This window comes from Notolabrus celidotus, chromosome 2 (genome assembly GCF_009762535.1).
Source record: "Notolabrus celidotus isolate fNotCel1 chromosome 2, fNotCel1.pri, whole genome shotgun sequence".
Classification (NCBI taxonomy): domain Eukaryota; kingdom Metazoa; phylum Chordata; class Actinopteri; order Labriformes; family Labridae; genus Notolabrus; species Notolabrus celidotus.
In genome coordinates, this window is record NC_048273.1 from 36,676,546 (window position 1) to 36,688,788 (window position 12,243).

Genomic DNA, 12,243 nt, shown 5'->3' on the forward strand with positions numbered 1-12,243 from the left:
TTGACTGTACAGAAAGAGGGATGACATGTCTCCAACTCCTTGTGTTGTACTAAAGTGAAACCAAAATACCCAGATGTGGGCACTAACATGTTTTCCTGTTGATAACAGATGTAGCTAGTTTGGAATAGGGATGTCAATTTCAAGTATTTTCCGTGATTGATCTTTGGAAATGTTAACGATCAATTATTGATTAATCATTAAAAAAACTGAAACCATGTCACAAACAATGCCAAATGCATTTTTTCCCCTGAATCAAAATTTCCTTCACGACCCAATGTATATCACTGACAGCATTGAATATCTACAGATTGTATTGAGGTGTTCAAAATGTTTAATGCTGAATATCAACATGTGGAGCAGGCTCATGATCTCTGTGGACATACAGTCATAAAAAGTGAAGGCTCAGACTTCAACAAGGGAACAGAAACATATTTCAGACTCACAGTGTCTCACAGTTTTCTGTCTACTTGTTCTTATTGAGAAAAATAAGCATGTGAAGGTGGTCAGGTGTCAGCCAGGAGCGCAACCGGATCAGAATCAGTCCGGCGGCAGAGAAGAAAAAGCTCTCATGGAGACCTGTCACTCAGCCTCAGCCCCCCAGCTGAGCGTCTCACACCTTCAGTCAGCTGATTCACATGAAACATGTTTTAAACTTCAAACACCTCCCTGATAGCTGAACCAAATATGAGACCACATGATGTTTGATCCACGTGGTAGAAAATGGGAAAAAAAATGTATTTGAGTAATTTTTTCACAATCAATTAATCGATAATCCATAATTGTTGGCATCCCTGGAAAAAACACAAGGTACTCTGATGAAAGGAGAGGCGCTCAGTGTAAACCCACCACATCATGTCTTCATACCAACATTCATGCTCAACTGATGAGCTACACAGCCCTCCACATGGTGCCTAATGTTCTCCACAACATGAAGATAGACGGAGATAGGTGAACAGCGTTAGCCCGTACATGAGGATTATCAAGTAGGCACCTCCCTTCACCTCGAGGAGGCTCAAGGTGTCATGGAAGAAGCTACTGAAAATATTGAATTACTGCACACTAGTTACATTAAGATATGTTGCATATTCATATTAGGTTACTTTATGTAGTAATTATGTCTTTTCACTCCCACCCCACCTCAGATCATTTCTATCTGCATGTATGTGTCTTTTTAATTAATCAACAGTGAACGAGTCTTGTTTATGACGCGGCATTAAGGCAAAGATACAAAACTAACACAGCAACCAGCTGCACATAATATTTAAAACAGCGGTATGGGAAGGTTCATATTTAAAAGAAGGTGTAACACTTCCATGAGCGCTCTAACAGGAGGAGTGAACGGAGGTCCTCTCTCTCACTGTCTATGATCACTGTTTCTACATGCTGTGTCTGTAAGAGAGAGAAATCATCATTGACGGCTAATAGCAATCTCATACAGATAAAAATAAATGAATAAATATGGTCAGCAATTATACTCCACGGCTTCCAATTATACTTCAGTGGTACGTCCAGGTGTCGCCTATGTGTGGGAAACAGAGACATGGTTAGTGCATTTGGTGATGTTTTCCTGCTGGATGTCTTCTGTTATATTGAACAAATACACCCTTACACAAATTAACATAACACCAAGATACTTTGATGTTAAAAATTAAATTCTATCTGTTGATTGAAACCTTTTAGGCCCTGCATTTATACGCAGTCAGGTTTTAATTTCTTCTTAATTTATTTGAATCATTCTCCAAGGTCCAGCTCAGTTCCACTCGGTCAGCAGGTCCAGAGAAATGACAGAGAACTTGAAATACATTGTGAATACATTGTAAATGACATTTTACATTAATTCATGGACCATCAAGTACGCACAGTTCAAGCTGAGCTGATTGTAATAAAGAAAAGCAGAATAATATAATCACAATTAAAAGTGAAAGCTAGAAAAAGCCTTGAAATTAATACTAAAATAGGTTAAAGTGAAACATGAAGATATATTTTATTTCTCAGCATATCAAACATCATTTTGAAGTTGATTTAAGTAAAATGTCTCCAGCGCCTGGCTGCTGGTTCTTTCTCCTCCATGATCAGCTCCACGGTCACTCACTGTGCGAGTGGAAAACAGCGCCTCTGTAAAGACGGACGAGATGCTTCAACAAGGAGAACAGCTTCAAGTGTCACTTGTTCCTTAACATTAACACCATGCAAAAACAACTGAAGTCAAGTTTAGAAAAGACTCAGTTGTCAGTTGCATGCTCTCAAAACATTGTTTTATACTTTCAGAAAAAAAGTGTGCAGGAGGCACGGATAACAATCCCAAACTGGCGCCCACCAGTAATTATGGTGTGGGTACAAAGAGATTTTTGCCATTCTGAAGGGAGAAGGGGAGTGTAGGTGTATTAATTCCTATTCCTTCCTGCTTCCTCGACTTGGAAGTTCAGATTTAGAAAAATAGACCCCCCTCCCTCAAAAGAAAAGAAAAAACAACAACTGTCACATTGAGTGACGCCGATCGTATGTAGCATCTGTGTTCCCACCTCTGTTCCCCATAGTATAAGCCACACAGAGCCAATGTGGGAAACTGACAATGTCAATTTATCAGAACAAAAGAATTCCTCAGCAAGAGGAATACACATCTTTGGGCCCTGGAGACAAAAAATCATTCCACCCCCACCCTTACCTGTATCTAAACAGAATGTAGGACATTCACAACACCAGAAATAGAAATTTCACTCACAATTATCATTTTTGAATGTATCCCCTGCAGTCAAAAGTTAGGATTTCACTTGAAGAGTTAGCGCTGCACTTTAATGCCAACTTTCCAAAAGTAAACAAATGAAGGAAAGGCACAGAGATGAAATAAACACCCAAACAGCAGCTGCAACCCAGGATCGGACCCTTTAGATCCAGATCCAGTCCGCCCTAAATGATCGTCTCTTTTGAAAAAACTCACATTTCCATACTGCTTTCCTGCTGCTTTAATTTGAACTGTACAATAACAATCATGTGTCTCTTTTCAGGTGTCAGATCCTGAAGTCCCCGCTGTCACTTAGAGTTTGTTTTTGGGTAAGTACTCAACCTCATTTTACTCTCTTTTCTCAACGTTCTGATATCATGCATTCACAGACCTCCATGAACACAGCTCTCCTGTCTGCCTGTTTCTCTTTATTATTCATTTTATTGGATCTAGTGAAGTTAATGTTTGTTTTTATAGCACTTTATCACAGTCACTTTACGCCTCAGAGAGCTCTGCAGTCTGTGCAGCAGTATTTAGGGTCATTTTCCTGCAGATATGTTTCTTTGTCATTTAAATATTTGTCGGATTAGCACAGGTTAGGAAATCAAATGAATGTTTCTTCACTTACATTTATTTTGCACATGCACAATTCCCAGATTGGCAAAAGTTAGGGTTCAAATTTGTGTTAGGGATGGGTGATAATTCAATAACCATAATTACTGTGATATAATTTGTATCAATAGAAATATAACAAATGTTTGATACAAATGTGATATATTTAAACGCCTGTAATCCTTAGTGACCTTAAAAGGGAGAGCACAACTCACAACAATACTCCAGAAACTGATACACAGTATACAATGTGATATAATTTTGTTGTAAATTTAAATCAAATAATACAAATTACCTCAACCTGAGAAAAATAAGAACCTTCAAACTAAAACGTCACAAAAATCTGGTCTTACTCAAAAAATGGTGCGAACAGGAAGTTAGCACCGTCAAAAATTAGGGATTCAAGAAGCTTATCAGAAAATTCAATCTAAATACAAGCTAACAAACTGTCTGATTTCTTAAACTGTCAAAAAATCTGCCTTTAAATGTAAATGAAATAATGATTTGATATTTATCCTGATAATTATCAATATTGACTGATATGAAAAATGTTATCTTCATAACATCGCCCAGCTCTCATTTGTGTAACATTTTCTTTCCACCATTCCCCAAATCCTAAATAAATCATTTAAAGAATGTTCTTGAATAAAGAATTCGATTTTAATCCTTAAAAAAAAAGAAAATGAAGCTCTCTATATGATGAGGTGAGTGTGATGTCAGCACAATCAGACATTTAGTGACGCTGAGAAGGACATAAAGCATGCAGGACTATTTTCCTTTTTAAACTGAACTGACATTTTCCAATGTTTCCCTCATGTATCTCAGAGCATTTTGGTTTAAAACGTCTCCCACGGAACACACTAGAAACAAAATAATCAAAGTTAATGACACATCAATATTTTTACTGTTATTTAATATTTTGCGTCATGCTCTCCCTGAAGTAGATTATTGCCTCTGCACATGACAGCTCTATGGATACTTTTCTCTGCATGTCTTGTGCAAGAAAGCAAACATTAATTTAATTTATTATGATTTATCTCATGTACTCTAGAGATGTGCAGTTTTTTATCGTTTCATTCTGAATCTATATTTATAGAGCAGGAATGTAGCTCCTTTGTTTTTGATCGCCTGATTAGTTTAAATTTCTGTGCCTGGTCCGTTTTCATGCGTCATGGGAGATGGTCTGAAGTGCAGAGGGGTACACTGTTGACGTTCAGTAAGTGTCCTCATGATGCATGATTGAATTATTCAATTAGACCTGAGCAGGAGGGAAACAAAGTCACGCATGTGGAAAACAACAACAACAACAACAACAACAACATGCTTTTCATTCAGAAAGATCTCTGCAGCGCAAAAAAGTGAAGCTTCCTCCTGCCTGCCTGATGCTGCCTCCACCAAAGGAGTGGATTTATTATTACAAGTACGTTTCAGCTGGTTGAGTTTGGAGGCATTGATAGAGGTAGCGTTCATTTCAGGCCCTGTGCGGTTATTTTGACACAGGGTTCGAAGTCCAAAGTGTGGCTGAAGTTTCATAATCTGCTGAGGAAGAAAAGGAACCAGCATTCCAGAAATGTGGCAGAGTGATTATTGGCTTCAGAGCAGCAGGAAAGTCCACTTGGGTTGAAGGTCCAGAGAGATGGATCAGTCAAACAAACACAGGACTTTCATTCCATCATGCATTATTCACATAATTATGTAACATCACTCTATACACACCGTTAACATGCTTTAAATGTGTTACTATCTGTGCACATTGCAAGGTTTCTCTGCAGTTCCCTTAAATTTACACACTGCATCTCTTTCTTATGATTTACAATTGTAGTGCTTTTTTCATCTTTTTGCAATATTCATGCATTTACAGAATTTCATAAACGCACAAAATTAAAACAAAATGTGTATCTGCTTCAATCAACAAACAGGAAAGAAAGAAAGATTAATAAACAAATAAATCAAATTGTAACAAAATAATGATAATGAAAATAAAAAAACAAATAGAATTAAAAAAAACAAAAACATAAAATAGAATCACATACTGTGTCCTTGTTAGTTGATGATAAAGATCTGGTAACTCTTCCACTTTAAAAGATACTTATTCCACCTGTTAGTCTGTCTACAGGAAAGTTGTTCATATGAGGCCACTACCTAGTTTGAGGAACCACATATGAGGGGCATCTGTCGTTCTCCGTCCTCCTAATAGAGTCTGTCTGCCCACCATTATGGCTGTTTGAATCAATTCTGCATTTCTGCGGCCTCTCACTAAAGATGGCTCACCCATTACATATAGCCTAGGACAGAATTCAAAACTGTCTCTTGTGATCTCCTTTATGCAGTTGTGAATTTGTTCCCAAAAGTTGTTAATCTTTGGGCATTGCCAGAGAGCATGCCGTAATATCCCTTCAGAATCCAGACATTTCCAGCAATCGGCTGTATTTTTGAGACTGAGGTGATGTAACCTCAAGGGTGTCCAATAAAAAACGATTCAATATTTTAAACTGAATGAGTCTTACTTTAATGTCTCTTGGCAGTTTTCTATGATTTTGACAAATCTTCTTTTGTTCTATATCATCAAATGAGAGTTTTAAATCTCTTTCCCAAACAGTTCTTAGGGCTGACGGAAGTGAAGTTTCCTGACCAAGTATCTTAGAGTAATAATGAGAGGCCTCATGGCCAAGCCCAAACATTTCAATGATACCAGAAAGCAATTTAGAATGCTGTGGGGGAGTTCTTGAGCCTAGTACAGAGGACAGCAGGTGTCTAAGTGGGAAAAACTGCAACCTACTTGAGCGAGGGAGATCAGACTCCTGGATTACTTCTTCAAAAGATTTTTGTGTACTACTTCTATACAAATCTCCCAGAGTGTGAATCCCACTGTTCAACCATATTTTCCAGCAGAACAGAGCTCTGCCAATACTACACACTGCATCTCTAAAGCCCAAAGTCCACAGGATGCGTCGCATTATACGTTCCCATTCTAGTCAATGCTCTAGGGTCCACAGGGAGCGCTGCGTCTCGGGAGCGTGTCTCTGCGCCGCTCCACCAGAGATGCGCTTCAAGTCTGTTTTTGACGGAGCCATCGCCCAGCCCGCATCAATATGCACCGCAAAGAACGACCTGGACAGGAAGTCAGGCACAAAATCGCATGCAACATCCGCCAATTTCAAAATAAAACACTATAAACAGACTCCCGACCGTTTAAAGATTGTATAGATTAGAAATACTCATCGATTATGGATGTAAGCTACAAACAGCCACATATGTGTGATCCAGGTCGACTACAACAAGACTTTAACATGATCACTGTGTCAGAAGGTAACAGGACTTTAAGATGATCACTGTCAGAAGGTAACAGGACTTTAAGATGATCACTGTGTCAGAAGGTAACAAGACTTTAAGATGATCACTGTGTCAGAAGGTAACAGGACTTTAAGATGATCACTGTCAGAAGGTAACAGGACTTTAAGATGATCACTGTGTCAGAAGGTAACAAGACTTTAAGATGATCACTGTGTCAGAAGGTAACAGGACTTTAAGATGATCACTGTCAGAAGGTAACATGACATCAAAATAGAGCCAAATTATTCATATTAAACTCAACCTGCAAAAACTAAACTTAACAGTTCTGCAGCATACTCAGTGATGATCAAAGCACAAAAGTAATGGAATACTCTCCAAATGAGCAGACATTCACCCACAGAAAGGCTCTGTAACCTGTTGTTTGTATGTAGTTCTATCTATGCTGGATCCAGCTGATCCTGGCTGCTCTAAGCTGGCGCAATGCATCCTCTGGACTTTCGGGGTAACACCTTGTAAATCTCTGTACAGGCCTGGCAACACTTCTCATGCACAAAACACATGTTTAGATTTTTTTTACAAATTATTTTGTTTGTGTTATTTTTATCTTTATCTTTCTAAGTGTATTTCTTGTTTTTCACTTTGGTCCTTTTTGTGTTTTAAAAAAAAAATCCTTGTAAAGGTAAAGCAGCGATAACACCAAGACATATCCCATGTTTGTTTAAACCTACTTGGTGATAATCCTGATTCTGATTTATGACTTCAAATCCTGTGTGAAGCAAGCCGTCACACTTGACTTTTTCAGTGATGTCAATTTGTCCAGATTAGAGATTTTGATGGAACAATTACAGCCTGAGTGATAATCAAGGTTCCACCATTATTATGCATTTATTAATTTCACAACATTGCTAATGTATAAAATAACACAGACATTATTTTAAATCTCACTGTTTTATTTATTGCAACCTTTTGCTACATAAATAAGAAGTTTGGATTTGTTGCTAACTTAGAACCTGTGTGTGTAAAGCTGCTGCTCTACCTGTGCACACATCTTCATACTCTGAATGTAGGAACAACGGCCTGGCTGTTACATTTAAAGACCTCAATTTACTCAAAAAAAAAATATGATTCAGATCACTTGCAGGAATCTGATTCAGCTTTAATAGAAAAAATCGACGTTGCAGTGAAAAGCACTAAAATCTATAAACAAACCCCCAGTTACTGAGATACTGTAACTCTCCTGCACACCAACATAAGGATAGTCACAAAGACAACATCTGTGGATATTTACTGTCTGGGTTGAGTGCAGGTTGCATTCACTGTCAGCTGCTACTGATATACAGCAGAAAATCAAAAGATGATTTTATTATGATACCTTGAAATGAAATGATGCAACAGAGCTTGTAGTGCTGCGTATTCAGGAAGCATTCTGTGCATTAGTTCAGCCTTCAGTGAGTCTTTGTCTTCATCTGCAGATTAACCGACTCTTTGTGGAGCTGTTTCTGATAAGCTGCTGAGAACTCTGTTAACAGCCACATCAAAATGATGTTTGCATGTCCTGATAACACTAATGATGTGTGTTTTCACCGACTTAAGATACAAGCTCCTCAGTGTTGCAGTCATGCCTATGTGTTTTTACTCCTGTCAGTTTTTAGGAGACAAACTCTGCTCATATTTCTGCCTGTGACTGTCGAGAAGCTTCACTTCTGTTAGAATTTGCAGCAAATGTATACTAAAGCATATATTGTCTAAACTGTGAATGCACACACTAAGATGAGGATGCTCTGAGGTGTCTGTGTTTAGCAAAGCATGCACCGTGGTAGAATACCAAAATTTGATATATTTTTAAAAACAGATGGTACGGTGCTCATATGGGAACCTGAGCTCTTCTTCACTGAATATGAAAATGTTGAACAGGTGGTCCGAGAAGCTTCCTTCCTGCTCTGGCTTTCAATTTTATTCTTCTAGAAATAATAATCAGTTACATACACCCTCTGAGAGACGGGGCAGACAAAGGAGCTGCTTCTCTTTTTGAGGAAACAACTGGAAAAACTGTGGACTTGTTAAAATACAACACAAACACACGTAGCGGAGGATCTGAAAGACGGGCAGGATTATGTGTTTACTAGAGCTCGGGTTGATTTTATGATTGTGCATTAACTTCTCTCTGTGGCTGTGAGAAACCACTGTGCTGTCATATTTGCAGACTCCTGATGTCAGGAGGATTGCAGCACTGTACTGTACCGCTGTCAGACATCAACTCATTAAAACTGGTAAAGGTTTTTACACCCTGCGCCCGACTGACACACTAACCTCCTTAGACAGTAAGATGGCACTGCAACATCTGTGCCCTCAGTTGACCTCAGAATGAGAGCTGTTAGCAGGCTGCTCCTTTCTGCCTGATTAGCTGATCTAACATTCATCGACTCAACATTAAGTTTAAACTCTCGGCCATTATGTACACATTCGACTCAAGCTGATGTCAAAACACTTGACCAAAGAGGTTATGTTGTATCATAGTGACTTTTTAATATTGATGCTTTTTTGCTGTTCAGAAACCACCATAATAAAAAAACTTACATTACAGGAAGTCTTTCTGCACACAAACCTTTATCAGCAGCAATGACATCCTGAACTGCAAATTTCTGTTCAGCTGAGATAGCAGTTGAGAACTGACCAAGCGTTGTGTAAAAAACAGTGTGAACCTCAAAGAAACGCTTAAAGCATGACACATTCATTTAGAAACATCTTATTATCTGGCTGAGTAAAATACTTGATTCTGATTGGTCAAAACCCAGAAACAATGGTGATTAATCCTCAACAGTAAAAGTGACGCCAGGGACAACCTGATCACATTAAACCAATATTTGGAATGAAGTCCAGCACATTTCATCTCTGCCTGTTGACACTGTGGCAAAAATGTTTCGAGACTCAGTTGGCAAAATAACATGGAGGGCGTTTTAATTCTTAGTTCCTGTCCTGCAAACCAGACAACAGTAAGTAGGGCCATACAATTTCTGCGTTCACGGAATCGCGGATGGAATTGCGGAATTGGCCAATAAAAATGGAATCTACTGTTAAACGTGGAATATCGCAGAAATTGACATAATGTGAGTGAAATGCTGTCATCATGAGGAGAAGGAACGTTTGTATGGGGAAATGTTTCCGGGGACCGCTCATTCGTGGCACCACTCGTGCATCTCCTCACAAACACTCCTCCCGAAAAATAAACATGTTGAAGCGGTACATCGGTACATTGTTATGTTACAACATTATGTGTTGACTTGAAATACTGGGCAAAATTGTGCAATGATGTGTTGCATCAATAAATTTAAGGATTTTTGCATTTCATTAACGGACATTTTATTCACTGACACAAAAGAAGCACAAACTATATGGTGGTAAAATAAGCGTAAAAGGTGAAAAAACAGAATTCTAAACAATTAAAGTGGAAATAAAGCAATTTTGAAAAAAACAAACAACAAAAAAAACGGATTTCATAGGGCCCTAAGTAAGCTGCTGATCTCTACAAAGTCACTTAATGCTGGGGTTGGTAATCAGATTTAGATACACTCTTTGTCATACTGGTTAAAATGATCTTTATGTCCTGATGGCAATCATTACATGATGTGTTCCTAAAAAAAAAAGCTGCGATCTACAGCCGGAGTAAACCTGGGAAAACACCAACCAATCACCGTTTTTTGGGTGCCAAAATTTTAAACCATTCAAATCCCGTCCTGCTGTTCTGCCCTCCTCCTGCGCGTACATTTCCCCAGCGTGTACTCATCGTCCCCTGCCTCTGCTTCCCCTGACTCTACTGACTGCCCCTCTCGCTCGACCTCGGGCCTGTCCCCTCTGACCTGATGTCAGACTGTAGTCCGGATCAGAGTCTAAAAAGCTCTCACCACTGGGGCTCTGACAAGCAAAACAATTAATGACGTTCAGTAAGTCCTACAGAAATGTAGATGTACTGTAGCGTCCGTCCGGACACTGTAGTGATGACGAGCCGATTCGTGAACACGTTGATCTTTAATAACCGGTCACTGTCGGCTGTGATCACGCCAACCAACAAAACAACAGTCAGTGTTTGAATGAATGAAGACCTTCTCCTCTTGTCTCTCCTCTCCCGCTCACACACTCTACACCTCTCCTGATCCCTTCACTGACTGTCAACACTGTAGGAATTAAGAACATCTACACTCAACACGGTTAACAAACAGTAGAGTTGTTACAGTATTATATATGTGTTATAACTTTTCTCCTGATATCGTGTCACCAGTACAACTGGATAATGCTAGCATGACAGTTGTGAGTGCTAACAGCAGCCATGTTTGTTTGTGTTTTTAACTTTCACTATGAGAATGTTTTGGTGAGGACTGGTTTTGAATCAGTCACGATCATATGGTCGCAAGTCAGCGGCGCTCGTGCATGTGAGCGGGGGGGCGTCATTTTGGAGGAGATCGGAGGGAGGAGGGGAGGGGTTAGACGGAGTCATGAGGAAATGCTACATTCAAATTCATGCTAGTTTTCCGAGACTACCAACCCCAGCTTTAAACCAGGTAATGATGACAGCAACAATGTTCAAAATTGTGACACTTGTCTCATTTATGTTTGTGAGCAGGTTGTTAGGCTAATTAGAATCCCTTTAGGATGAGCAGCACTCACTCTGCCTTGTTGGGGTCTTGCTCACCCTGTTGGGATTTCACTATGCATTAACCCTCACCTATTAACTTCATCAGACTTTCAGAGCAGGTCGTTCTGTCTGTCTTTAAAACTATGATGTAAGCTAACACAATAGCTTAGCTGCACACACTGAGAGATGTCACCTGATATCACTGTTGTTAACTATCAGACAGAAACTACAAGCAGTTTGTGATTAATGCTGTAAAATAAATAAACATAACAACACTTCATACATTACAGTTTGGCAGGATATTGCAGTGCCACTTAAGTATTCCCTATAGGTGAATAAATGCAAGTTATGTAAATGTTGGTAGTTTTGGTTATAAGGTTGTTTGTGGGTCGTCAGTGCACGGCGATACAGACGAGTGCATTTTCCCCTAAAATCAAACTATATTTAGTTTTATTTAAAAAACTTTTGTTTCAGTTGTTGTTTGAAGCTGTCATGTTTCAGTATTTATGTTGTTGTGTTCTTCAGAAGAGCTACTGGCAGTGTTTTCTCTCTCTGTTGTGTTGTTATAAAATGCCATTAAAACTATGGCTTTGCATTTTCAGATAGAGTATGTGTGAGGTCATTGGTGATGGTAGAATCCTGTCGTCTTATATACAAACGAAGTGTTTTGTGATCTTCTCAGGGTTGACTAAAACCTGTTGTGTTTGCTTTTATTCGCGGTGGTAGCTGCAGCTGTAATGTTTCAGGTTATGGTGACTGTAATGAACAGGAGAAGAGGAGTGAGTACCAGGTGTAGATTTATTGAAACAAAATGCAAACATTTCAATCAAAGACTTAAAAGAGCACCAGGTTTCTTCCATCAGATATGTGAAGTTTCAGGTAGCTACTAGTAACTTTTAAATGGTACTTTATATATCTTTTTCCTTTGGTCTGTTCTTCCACTAATGTTAACTATTCAAGACAACAAACAACCTTTGCAGTATTG

At 38.9% G+C, this 12,243-nt stretch overlaps 1 protein-coding gene across 2 annotated transcripts in view; it reads left to right on the plus strand.

The window, feature by feature from the left end:
• Nucleotides 1-12,243, plus strand: part of lpp (LIM domain containing preferred translocation partner in lipoma) — a 297,770-nt gene that overhangs the window by 39,956 nt on the left and 245,571 nt on the right. For both annotated transcript variants that reach the window (XM_034706133.1, XM_034706143.1), the window contains exon 3: nucleotides 3,006-3,051. The gene's annotated coding sequence lies outside the window, so the exon portion shown is untranslated. The remainder of the gene's footprint in view (nucleotides 1-3,005; nucleotides 3,052-12,243) is intronic.